The sequence below is a fragment of the Heptranchias perlo genome, chromosome 7 (assembly GCF_035084215.1).
Source record: "Heptranchias perlo isolate sHepPer1 chromosome 7, sHepPer1.hap1, whole genome shotgun sequence".
In the NCBI taxonomy this organism is placed as follows: domain Eukaryota; kingdom Metazoa; phylum Chordata; class Chondrichthyes; order Hexanchiformes; family Hexanchidae; genus Heptranchias; species Heptranchias perlo.
Genome location: NC_090331.1, coordinates 58189365 through 58201919, shown reverse-complemented (window position 1 = coordinate 58201919; position 12555 = coordinate 58189365). Strand labels below are relative to the sequence as shown.

General features: G+C 40.8%; 2 long non-coding RNA genes across 5 annotated transcripts in view; one reads left to right on the top strand and one right to left on the bottom strand.

Annotated features, from left to right (window-relative positions):
• The window catches only part of LOC137323324 (uncharacterized), a 115932-nt gene that overhangs the window by 26435 nt on the left and 76942 nt on the right, over window positions 1–12555 (top strand). The window contains exon 3 of the long non-coding RNA XR_010963348.1: window positions 6725–6816. This is a non-coding gene — a long non-coding RNA (uncharacterized lncRNA). The remainder of the gene's footprint in view (window positions 1–6724; window positions 6817–12555) is intronic.
• The window catches only part of LOC137323323 (uncharacterized), an 85159-nt gene that overhangs the window by 22183 nt on the left and 50421 nt on the right, over window positions 1–12555 (bottom strand). The window lies entirely within an intron of this gene.

The window sequence follows — 12555 nt, the reverse complement described above, 5'->3', positions numbered from 1 at the left end:
AACTGAACACTGTGCAATCATCAGCGAACATCCCCGTTTCTGACCTTATGATGGAGGGAAGGTCATTGATGAAGCAGCTGAAGATGGTTGGGCCTCGGACACTGCCCTGAAGAAGTCCTGTAGCAATGTCCTGGGGCTGAGATGATTGGACTCCAACAACCACTACCATCTTCCTTTGTGTTAGGTATGACTCCAGATACTGGATTCCCACTGACTTCAATTTTACTAGGGCTCCTTGGTGCCACACTTGGTCAAATGCTGCCTTGATGTCAAGGGCAGTCACTCTCACCTCACCTCTGGAATTCAGCTCTTTTGTCCATGTTTAGAACAAGGCTGTAATGACGTCTGATGCCGAATGGTCTGGGCAGAACCCAAACTGAGCATCCGTGAGCAGGTTATTGGTGAGTAAGTGCCGCTTGATAGCACTGTCGATGACACTTTCCATCACTTTGCTGATGATTGAGAGTAGACTAATGGAGCGGTAATTGGCCACATCAGTCTACTTAAACCCCATTTTTAATCTCTTATAAAATTTTGATCGATCAGATGACAGTAAAATAGCTAAAACAATTTACCATACCTTTATACATCATTCATACAATCATCTGTGTATGTTTAATTATATACATATTTTTATGTTATATATAAAACGATGCAAGCCATTAAATATAGAATTCATCTCACATTTGAGAGAGGAATTCATTGTACGAGTAGGTAATGCTGTGTCAAAAGTCAACAACAATCCCTGTTTTGAAAACAGCAGCAATTTTTAATAATTACAAATAAGAAAGTTGATTCTTTTACATGCCTCTTGCGCATCCCCGATTTTAATCGCTCCACCATTGGCGGCCTAGGCCTTAAGCTCTGGAATTCCCTCTCTAAACCTCTCTGCCTCTCTACCCCTCTCTCCTCCTAAGATGCTCCTTAAAACCTACCTCTTTGACCTGGCTTTTGGTCACATGTCCTAATATCTCCTTATGTGGCTCAGTATCAATTTTTTTTTTATACCATCGCTCCTTTGAAGTGCCTTGGAATGTTTTGTGAGGAGTAGTTGTTGTTGTGTTGTGCATGCTCAAACTAGTTTAGGAGCTGTTACCATACGAATTATTTAGCTCTGGTATATCTTCCCGTAACAATTTCAGTCATCATGTCTTGAAACCAGGGCGCTGATTTTTGGGACCCCGATTTAAATATTTTATTAAGGGTCCCACCTGTTTCAGGCAGAAGCACTGGCTGCCCATTTTGAGGCTCACTCGAAAATTGAATTACGTGGCCTTGGACAGCTGGTGGGCTGTAGTATTTTTTAAAAAATTTTGTCTTCCAATCATTGCGTTTTTCAGCATAAACAGTTGTCAGCATGGGCAGCTGTCAGATGAAAATTGTTCCCATTGTCTTTAGATTTATTAAAAGTCTGGATTGTGGCAAGAATTCTATTCTGTAGTTAATGCTGGTTCAGGACTTTTATTGTCTTTTTTGGAATGATGGTGTGATATTGGACCTGACTGGATTAAATCATTCATACATCAGTCAACTGAACATACTGCCATCTGGAGGTATCACTGCTTCAGCGCATCAAAGTAATGGATAACAGGCACACTTTGTGAGGATTTCTTTGCTTGGGTAAGATGAGACAGATGAACCTTATGCATTTTCATTATAAAGACATCAGGTATGTGTGACGTGAGGAAAATTTTAACATAACTTACAATTGCAACTAGAAAAGAAATAGAAAACTTTCCAAAGAGATGGTGCCCCTTTAAATTCTCATTTTAATTTTCTAATTTAACCTCTGTTCCATATATTTCAGATCATATGCACTAAATTGTGCATTTGCAAAATTCATCTATATTTCTAGGGCCAGATGTTACAAAATTCTGCAATTAGTTGATATCCTGAGATTTGTTGACAGGTATTAACAAACCTATTGACTACATGTAGTCATTCTTGAATAATTATTTTTTTCTCTATTTACTGACTAGATTTACTCTAGTTGACACAGAAAGTGACATTATCAATTTCATTTAATTAACAGCATCGTAAATTTATGAAGAGTGCAGATTGGGACCTTGTAATTAAAATACCTGCCTTAAGGTTCACAAAAATGTAATCTATCAAATAGTAAAAGATGGCACCAATGATTAACCATACATTTATCTGGTGCAGCCTCATTGCACATTTTCACAAAATGTGTTGTCACAATACTCTTATGTTTTTATTTAAATTACTTTGTTGTGCACTTTACAAATGAACATGCAGCAACTGTAGACAACCTATGATAGTTTTATTTCCCCACTTGTACTGTTCACACTGTCAGCAAAAGTAACTCACAGTTTGACACACAGAGGAAGAGTGTGTATTTCTCAGATATTGCAATTTACATGATTCCACAGCTCTGGTTAATAAAACCAATCACTTGTAGGTGATCCAGCAGCTCTATTGATTACAGCATTGAAAGCTACCCAAAGAGTCAGACATTCAAATGCTAGTCTTGACTTAACATTTGAACTCATTTCCCTCATTGGGTGAGGCTTACCTGTTCACTACTAGCTACATTTTTGGGGAGAAAAACTGTGACAAGGGCAGAGCCATCCTGCATAATAGGAGCACACCATTTATTTGGAGCAACATTGCCAGTCGCTGTGGCGTACTGTGGTGCAGATTGTTCTGCCTTCACTGCAATAGGAAGTAATATTCTACAGCAGACAGCAGTGGGAGAACCAAAGAGAGAAAATGTACAGGAAAAGAAATATATTTGTTAAACACTTCACATTAGTATCATCTCTGTCAGAGTTGCCAAATCTTTAATATTCTAACTAATTTAGTACATGTTCTACGTAACTAACCTCTAATACCAAGTGCGACAAGCTCATGGACTTCTTCATAACTAAGATTGAGACCATCTGTGCAGCTACTTCTACTGTTCCCCTTCCCGTTCTGCTCCCAACCAACCATCAGTCTTCCACCCACTCTAGCTCCAATCCTCTGTGATTCTGCAGTTTCTCTCTCATCTGCCTCACGCCATTTCCAAGCTCAACTCTTCCGTGAAATCCACCTCCTTACTCTTTCAATCCCATCCCCATCAATGCCTGATCACACAATTACCCCACCTGAATCCCATGCGAGCCAATATTATTAATGGCTTCATTTGCCCCTCTCTTTTTCAAAACTGCTGTCATCATCTCCCTCCTCTTCATCCATCTTCTCCAACTATCACCGCATATCTAACCTTTTTGTATCTAACATCCTCAAATGTGTTGTCACCACCCAGCACCTTGCCTATCTCCTTCAAAACTCCCTGTTTGAATCCCTTCAGTCCAGTCTGCTCACAGTACCAAGACTGCCTGACCAAAGTTACAAATGACATCCTGAGTGACTGTGTAGCCATGAAGCGTTATCCATTCCTTGTCCTTCTCAACCTCTCTGTAGCATTTGATACTGTCAATCACACCATTCTCCTTCACTTCTTCTCCTCTGTTGTCCAGGTCCATGGGACTGCCCCTGCATGGTTCTGCTCCCACCTTTCCAAATCACAGCCAGTACATCTCCGGCAATACATTCCAGCAATAACTTCTGTTCCTGCCTCCAGACAGTCACTCCGGTATCCATTAAGATCCATCCTGGGCCCCTTTCTCTTCTTCATCCAGATGCTGCCCTTTGATGACATCTTCTGCAGGAATTAGGATCAGCTTCCATACCTCTGTTGTTGACACCCAACATTCCTTTGCCCCTCCAACCACCTCCGTGCTGTCAGACTGCTTGTCGGACATCAATTGATAGATGAGTCAAAATTTCCTCCAACTGAACATCAGGAAGCCTTTGTTTTCAGCCCCCGCCAAAAATTCTGCTCTCTGGCTGTTTGCTCAGGCTGAACCAGACCATTCAAAACCTCAGCATCCTGTTTAATCCAGAACTGGATTTCAAACCCCACATACTATCACATCACCAAGACCACATAGTTCTCCACAATAGTGCCCTCCTTTGCCCCTACCCATTGCCCCACAATTTTCAGTCACCTCTTCATCATGGGATGGCATCCATTCCTTTATCCATTTTATGTAACTCCCCCCTCCCCCACCTTAACACACATTGGGACATTTTCTACATTAAAGGCATTGTAAAAATGCAAGTTGTTGTTGTTCTTGTTCTTTATCTTCATTTTCGTCTTCTTCTTTCTTCTTTATAAATTTAGCTTATAAGTTATTTTAATATGGTGACAGGAGTCAAAAAAGTTACCTCTCCATTATGAGTGAAGGAGAGTGTAAAGTAGTTGACATGGTAAAAGGATATGTAAGTCATACTGAAAAGGTTAGAAGTGATTATAAGATGACTATGCCAAGGTGTTCATGTTGAATGGAGTTGAGGGAAAGGTCAGATGGGGGTGGGAAAGCCACGCCAAGGCAGCTATAGCTACATTCACCACGCTATGCTGGCTTACATGGATAACATCAATCATTATTGGTATTTAGAGAACTGACATTAAAAAGCTAAATCAATCTCAATTTACTTACAAGCACCCAAGACACAATAGCAAAATTCAGTTTCAATACTATCTTGATAACAGCACAATAATCAGATTCTAAAAGTAGATTAAACATTTATCAATGTACATCAGCACAGTAGCATCCTGGAGGTTTTCATAACGATAATTATTTCTTTCATTTTTCATAATTTTTGTTAGAAAGGAAATACTGACCTCACTGATTTATAGTGCAGTGGCAAGTATGTATTATTATTTTTCAACAATATTGCAGAAATTTGCAACGGCATTATTCATTTGAGAGTTCATTAATTATGGAAATGAGTTGCAATTAACTAATCTGTTCAGAGGATGCAATTTACATAATAATGCACTTCACATTGGTGGCATTATTTAATAATAAACTACTTTTGTGCAATTTTAACAATCATTCCTATGAATTTAAAAAGCACACGGGGTACCCATAAGAGTTGGTTACTACTGTCGGAAGAGGCCTTTTAATTTTAATTTCTAAATAAAAGTAACTATTTTGAATGAACTGTATGATTATGCAGACAATAGCTGCTATGGGTACCATTGAAACCAAGCTTTTCAGTTGGCATTTGATGCTGTCACTTACGGAACGGGGAGGGGGATGGGGGGAGTGGGGGGCTCGAGCATACAGAAGGCTATGGAAAATTTCTGATTTCTTTTGTAGTTCAGAACAATTTCCTCAATATTCATGACATATTTATCCCCATTACAGTTGCACCTTGTTATGCTACATGATAGCAAGAATCCTGTATTCTCAGTTTTGAACTGTCTGTTAGTGAACTCAGCTGGGTCTTCCCCTCCACCTCTAATCCATCTAATGTTCTTTTTATATTTGCATGTTGTTGCCTTTGTGTACACTCAGTCCATGTAAAAGTGTTTAATTTTGAAAATAAAACCATAGTTGCTGTGATATTCATGTGCATATTATAGGCACTGCTACATTTTAAGTTCTAGCTGAGATCTCATCTATGTTTCCCCTAACCTCCTGATATATTTCAAATTCTACCTGCTGTCATTGAAATAAGCTTGACTTCTCAGTGAATCTAAAAACGAACGTTACGAGACGGATGTTGTTGACACTGGTGTTAAACCAATGCTTACTTAATAGGTAAAGCTAGCAAGTTCCAAACTGGTACATCTGCATTTTGACTATCTGCTCAACTAGTCAAACACCATTTATGTCTGATAGATGATATATCCTGGCGGACTTGATTTTCTTCAAATTCTTGGTATCAAAAATGTCAATATTTGTAATTAATGCATTGCTAATGGATTTCCTGTGGTATTGCATGTTCAAAGTCACAGAATTCGGTCTCTCTCTTGCCTATCTTTGTGTTGCTGTTACTGTCTCTCTATCTCTCTTCTACTTTTGCCTCTTTCTTTTCTCTCTAATGCTTCATTTTGCTTCTCTTTCTATCTTTTCCTTTACTTCTTTCGTTCTGGGTAGGAAACAGTGGGTGGCGTGGCGTGCTGTAGTGGAGAAAGGAGCCACTGAGGGCTGCAGGTTACATTTTCTGGTGGGGGTTGTAGGGAAAGTATGGTCTGTAGCCCTCAGCAACTCCCTTCCCATCACTGCCCCCATCACCATGCTCCCATTGCGGCACCTACCCTTCACCTTCCCTCTACCCCCTTCCCTATCACCCCCTCACCCTTACTGTTACCCTATTCACTCCCATCATGCCCTACCCTTTATCATCCCACTACCCCCTTTTTTTCCTACCACCATTCACTGCTATTGCTACCACTGTTTACTCCCATCGCTACCCCTAACTCTTTCCCTTTGAACTACCCACTCAACCCCTTTATCCTCCCCTTCTCCTGGCTCTACCGTCACTCAGTTCACCCTTAACCCTCCATCCACTTCACCGCAGTTCCACTCACTCCCCCCAAGGATGGTTGATGAGATGCCAGAGGTCCCCTTACCCTCAATCGGTTTCCCTCCCCCATCCCCCTTCTTACCATTTCCTCCTGTCAATTTCAGAGTCCCAGTTTCTCTAGTTTCTCCTTAAAACTAAAGCTTCTCATCCTTGGTATCATCTTGATAAACCTCTTCTGCACCCTCTCCATGGCCTTGACATATGTCCTAAAGTAAGGTGCCCAGATTGGATTCAATATTCTAATATAACTGAATAAGATTTAGCATTACCTCTTTGCTCTTGTAATCTATATCCCTATTTATTAAACCTAAGATTTCATATGCTTTTTTTGCTACAGATTATAAAGGTTTAGCATAACTTCCACTAGTTATGTCAGTGCAATCCAGGCGGAATCGGCAGAGCCACACAAAAGATGGAGGAATTTTAAATGTAAGTGATGTACGCGGAAAACTACTTATGCTCATGTTTTCCGCAATCTTTTGCGCTTGTTCAAAATTCCTTTCACCCAAATCAGGGCCTGTCCACAAAACTGGCCACACCCCCAAGTCGAAATTGTGCTCTCCCTGGCCACTGTCTGAGTCTGAACCAGACCCTTCGCAACCTTGGCATCCTATTTGACCCTGAGATGAGCTTCCGGCCACATATCCGCTCCATCACCAAGACTGTCTACTTTCACCTCCGTAACATCACCCGTCTCCGCCCCTGCCTCAGCTTATCTGCTGCTGAAACCCTCATCCATGTTTTCGTTACCTCTAGACTTGACTATTCTAATTCTCTCCTGGCCGGCCTCCCATCTTCAACCCTCATTAAACTTGAGCTCAACCAATACTCTGCTGCCCGTATCCTAACTCGCACCAAGTCTCATTCACACATCACCCCTGTGCTCCTTGACCTACATTGGCTCCCGGTCCTGGAATGCCTCAATTTTAAAATTCTCATCCTTGTTTTCAAATCCCTCTAAGACCATTACTCTGAGGGGATGGTGATAAGGGTGATAAATTCATATCCCGATAATGTAAGAATATCCTGTAGATGTCGAATTTCCAATTGAATCTAATAGGAAAAAATGCCTTACACTTGCTGTATCATGTCTTAAATCAAATATGGCTAGCAAATTTTGAAAATTATGAATTTTGGCATAACTTTGAAAGGCAATTGAGTTCCATTATATTCATAGTGTAGATCTTAAAAAGGCAATGTTGCTTCTATTGCTTCATCAGTAGAAGAAACTTGAACACATTTTGCAAAATAAGATTGGTGTACATACTAATTTGCACAAAAATATTTACTATCAGCGTTAAAATGGTATGTGCATGCACAAAAATATTAATAATTTTCCCACATTATTTAACATGCAATATTGATGTCATTTTAAAATATTATTCTTAAATAATTAATGTTGGTGGTAAACTGCTTATCGACTGACTGATCATATCTGTTCTGACAAATATGCAAGAAAATAAAACTGTATCTGGTCCATCAAAAAGAGAGTTAATAAAGGACAGGAAGTGTTTATTTTTCAGAAGTTACCTTTTATCACAGGAACTAACCCTTTAACCTAATGTACAGTTATGTTTTCTTGCATTCAGCCAAGAATAACATTATCAATCTCTAAATCAACTATGCTTGCAAAAACACAACGCAACACAATAAATTTACTGAAGCAATTTATCACATGACTCACTCAAGGTATAAAATACTACATACCTGAAAAGTACATTCCTCACAGATGTTATTGTTACATTTTAGGTTTTTTACTGTAGATATTATTCTCAAGCTTTGTATCTCAGACCACTCCTGTAGGCTAGCTTTAGTCCCTATGACCCAGAGTCTGCCCAATATTTAGGTAATTTGTAGCAAGCTTAGGGATCAAACAGAAAGCCCTTGTTACTGTTTTGCAGCTACTGGTTTTATCACATGCCCTCATGATTTTTCTTTACTTCAGAAGATGGTAGAATAAACTGTTCACTAGAGTACGGCTTAGGCTACAAACTGTAAAACATATTGAACGTAAGTAAACAGACACAAAGACACATTGTAGTTCCAGGCTTAATTATCTCTGCTCGGAAGATAGAAAAACAAGAGTCATATCTGCTGCGACAAACTTCAATAAACACTAAACAGTACACAAGGTACTTGAATATCAACCTTGACATGGTGGTTTGTTGATGGCTTTCCATGGAGTATCTCTGAACTATCTATCTCTTTCTGATGGCTTCAGACAGATTACTCAATTTGAACAAGACAGGCTGAGAGATACTTTTCAAATAATGACTGGGACAAATGAAATTGAAATATGCCTGAGTTAAATTCAAAAATAGTTTCTGTTTGACACTTATACCTCAAAGTTGTTATTTGTAACTTTTCTGCCTGGTTTATTACAGTACACTCTTGGTATTGTAGCTTCACAGGAGCAGGATGATAACTCTTTTGATGCATCTAACTCTGAAAAATAGAATTTCTCCACAGGAACTAGAACTCATTTCTCTTTTTTTTTTACTTTGTTGATATATAACCTGCTTATTGTGGTGTACTCTCTAATTGTTATTCTGCAAAAGGAGAACGGTGAAAAACTAATTTCTCTCATACACATATAGAATTTGTCAACAGCAGATAGAAATTTCCAGCACCTAGCCCAGATGAAATTTCCAATTTAAGTCTTAGGCTTCAGACAAAAATGTGAGACTATGTGGGGAAAACTCTTAGTTTAGTGATTTTTTTCCCCAGAATTCTGTAATTTTTTAATGTATTTGCAACAGCAGAACTCCACCCTAAAAAAGAGGAATCACACCAACAGTTAGTATTTATTATTGGACTTGGGGGGATGTGGCCACGTATCCCTGAGGGCCATTTGCTACTCATGCAAATTCATTCATTGTGTGAGTACAGCTACAATAGTGCTATAATACATAACTGCTGTAATACAATGTTATATTGTATTATACCAGGTTTCCCAACCTAATGCTGCCTCCAGCTCATTACATCCTCTGAAGCCTGAGCCAGTAAATCATCACAGCTGACTGATCAACTGAGATAATGCTTGAGCCCTGTTTGGCTTTGTCTTTGTGAAGTGCCAGTGCTCCGTCTCGCCTGGCTTAGGTCTGCACTGCTAAACATGACTGAATGCAATTCTAATCAAGTCAAGAGTTAAATATTTGTAACTCCATTTGTAAGTTGTAAAATGATGTATGTTGAAAAGGAAAAGAAGAACTAAGCAAGCAAACTTGTTAATTTCTCCGCATCAAAAGGAAGTTACCAGCTGTTTGCACAAAAGCGCTGAAATTCACATTACTGAATAAATTAACCAAGTGTAGATTGGTCTATCTATTTTTAAAATCATCTTGTTATCCATTGATACATAACTCATTATTTGATGGGATATGTCTAATTTATATGGATAATTTTTGATCCTGGTGTCTTTGCTATTTATTTCTAGGAGGTAAGGCATTCTCTCAATGGTGCTGACAAGAAGGTATTTGTAGGGCTTTGGAGAGGGAGATCAACTTGGACCGGTCACTTGGTTAAGAGTGGACCCCACTTCCCTGAAAGCTTCTTATCTTCTCTTCTATGGGTAGTGCTGGAGTGCAGTTCTCAGGTATCTTATCCAGGTGCTCATTCTTCACTTATTGGTGTGAAAGTACTTGGATATGCACTTGAAGTGCCATAACCTACAAGGCTACGGACCAAGTGCTGGAAAGTGGGAATAGGCTGGGTGGCTTATTTTCAGCCAGCATGGACACGATGGGCCAATTGGCCTCCTTCTGTGCCCTAAATTTTCAATGATTCTATGATTCACATGTGAGCCTCGGTAGTGAGCGTTGGTTGGCTATTTGACAGTTTGGGTAGTCACAGCAGAGCTTGCATCTCATGTGGCTCTGCACCCTTTCACCCACATGCGCAGGAATTGAAAGGGACTGGTTTGAGGGCCCACATATGCTGTCATCCTGAGAGTAAGTAGCATTATGCATGCCCATTCCAGGCAACCACTCGTACTGGGTACTGTCTTCACATGGAGACCGATCTGTGGGAAAGCTGACTTCTTTATCCCAATGAGATCAGTGAAGCCCCATGACATACTTGCCTGTATTCCAGCCCCAATTGCTTGATGCCCAGAAGAGACAGCCCTTCCAATCTCCACTCACTCCACCATCTGCAGTACACTGTCTGACACAGCCCCAGTCTGCATGTATTGAATTAAAAAGCAAGAATCTCAACCTTTTCATCCTAAGGATGATGCCTCCTAACCCTTCAGTTAATAACATCTTCCTTCTTATGTTCCACCCGTAGCTGCTCCTACTCACTCATGTGGTTCTCACTCTGTGTTTCACCTAGCGCACTTTTCTCTGTCTCACTCTAATGGGTGGATGTGTTTGTGCTTGGGCTTGGGAGGGAAGAGTAAGTGGTGGTCTGTGCTTTGAAGTGTTGGCAGCAGCGGATAAGAGTTGCCTGGTTCTGCTTCTTCTTTGGGCACATCTAGAGGAGGCTGATCTAGAGTTTCATGATCTAGTTTGCTGGCAGTGGTCTCAAGTTGGATGAGAAGGAAGTGAAGCAGAAGTTTTGTACAAACCTGCAGCTGACACCTGTCCTCCTACTTCCCCATCTCCAGCTTTCTTTAAGGACTGTTCGGGAGCTCCATTGGTTGCTCCTCATGGAGAAGGACTTCCGCAGCTTTGTCTTCATGGGTTAGCTGATGCAAGATGGTAGAAGGATGTTGGAGATCAGCAGGCCCTAGACTATATGTGTAGACTTTGTCCCATCTACCTGTCATTGACTGAGAAAAACTGCCTCAGTTCCCTGTGAGTCAGCAGAGTGTGGAATCCATTGAAAGCCAATTAACCACCCGCCTTCCATATCTTTCTGAGTTCTGGACCATGCACTGACTTGATAAGAAAAGGATAAGCTGAGTTCTGCCCTGCCCTTAATGACTGTCCCTGGGAAAGTGAAGTATCAGTATTTCTAGTATTTTGTGTCTAGACACAAAAGGCATCAAGGAGTATGGGGAGAGAACGGGGATATGGTATTGAGATAGAGGATCAGCCATGATCATATTGAATGGCGGACCAGGCTCGAAGGGCTGAATGGCCTATTCCTGCTCCTATTTTCTATGTTTCTATGCTTCTATTTTCACATTGAAGTACAAAATAATATATTTTTTTTGGATACACATCCCACCTCGCCCTGTACTGCTTCTGTTTTTCTCGGTACACATCCTTGCCTCACCCTGTAATGCTTCTGCTTTCTCAGGGAGTAAATCTTTCAAAACATCTTTCTAATTCTGTGAATTTGTTTTGTGTCCTCCTTCGTCTTCTTTTCTCCCCACACCAATAAGTAGTTCCCTTAACCTGGGCTCAGTGGGTAGCACTTTAGCCTCTGAGTCAGAAAGTTGTGGGTTCAAGTCACACCCCAAAGACTTAAGAACATAAGAACATAAGAAATTGGAGCAGGAGTAGGCCAATCGGCCCCTCGAGCCTGCTCCGCCATTCAATAAGATCATGGCTGATCTGATCCCAACCACAAATCTAAAGAACACAAGAAGTCGGAGCAGGACCCGGCCACACAGCCCCTGGGCCCTCTCCGCCACCCACAGGGCATTGACCGATCCGAACTCAGCTTCATGTCCAATTTCCTGCCCGCTCCCCATAACCCCTAATTCCCTTTACTTCTAGGAAACTGTCTATTTCTGTTTTAAATTTATTTAATGATGTAGCTTCCACAGCTTCCTGGGGCAGCAAATTCCACAGACCTACCACCCTCTGAGTGAAGAAGTTTCTCCTCATTTCAGTTTTGAAAGAGCAGCCCCTTATTCTAAGATTATGCCCCCTAGTTCTAGTTTCACCCATCTTTGGGAACATCCTTACCGCATCCACCCGATCAAGACCCTTCACAATCTTATATGTTTCAATAAGATCGCCTCTCATTCTTCTGAACTCCAATGAGTAGAGTCCCAATCTACTCAACCTCTCCTCATATGTCCGCCCCCTCACTCTAATGGGTGGATGTGTTTGTATTGAGGATGTGCTGCATTGTAGGAGGTGCTGTCTTTCGGATAACATGTTAAACTGACATTCCATCTGGCCTCTCAGGTGGGCGTAAAAGATTCCATGATACTATTCAAAGAAGAGCAGAGGAGAAGAGGCGATAGAAGAGTGACAGCATGAACTTGCGGGA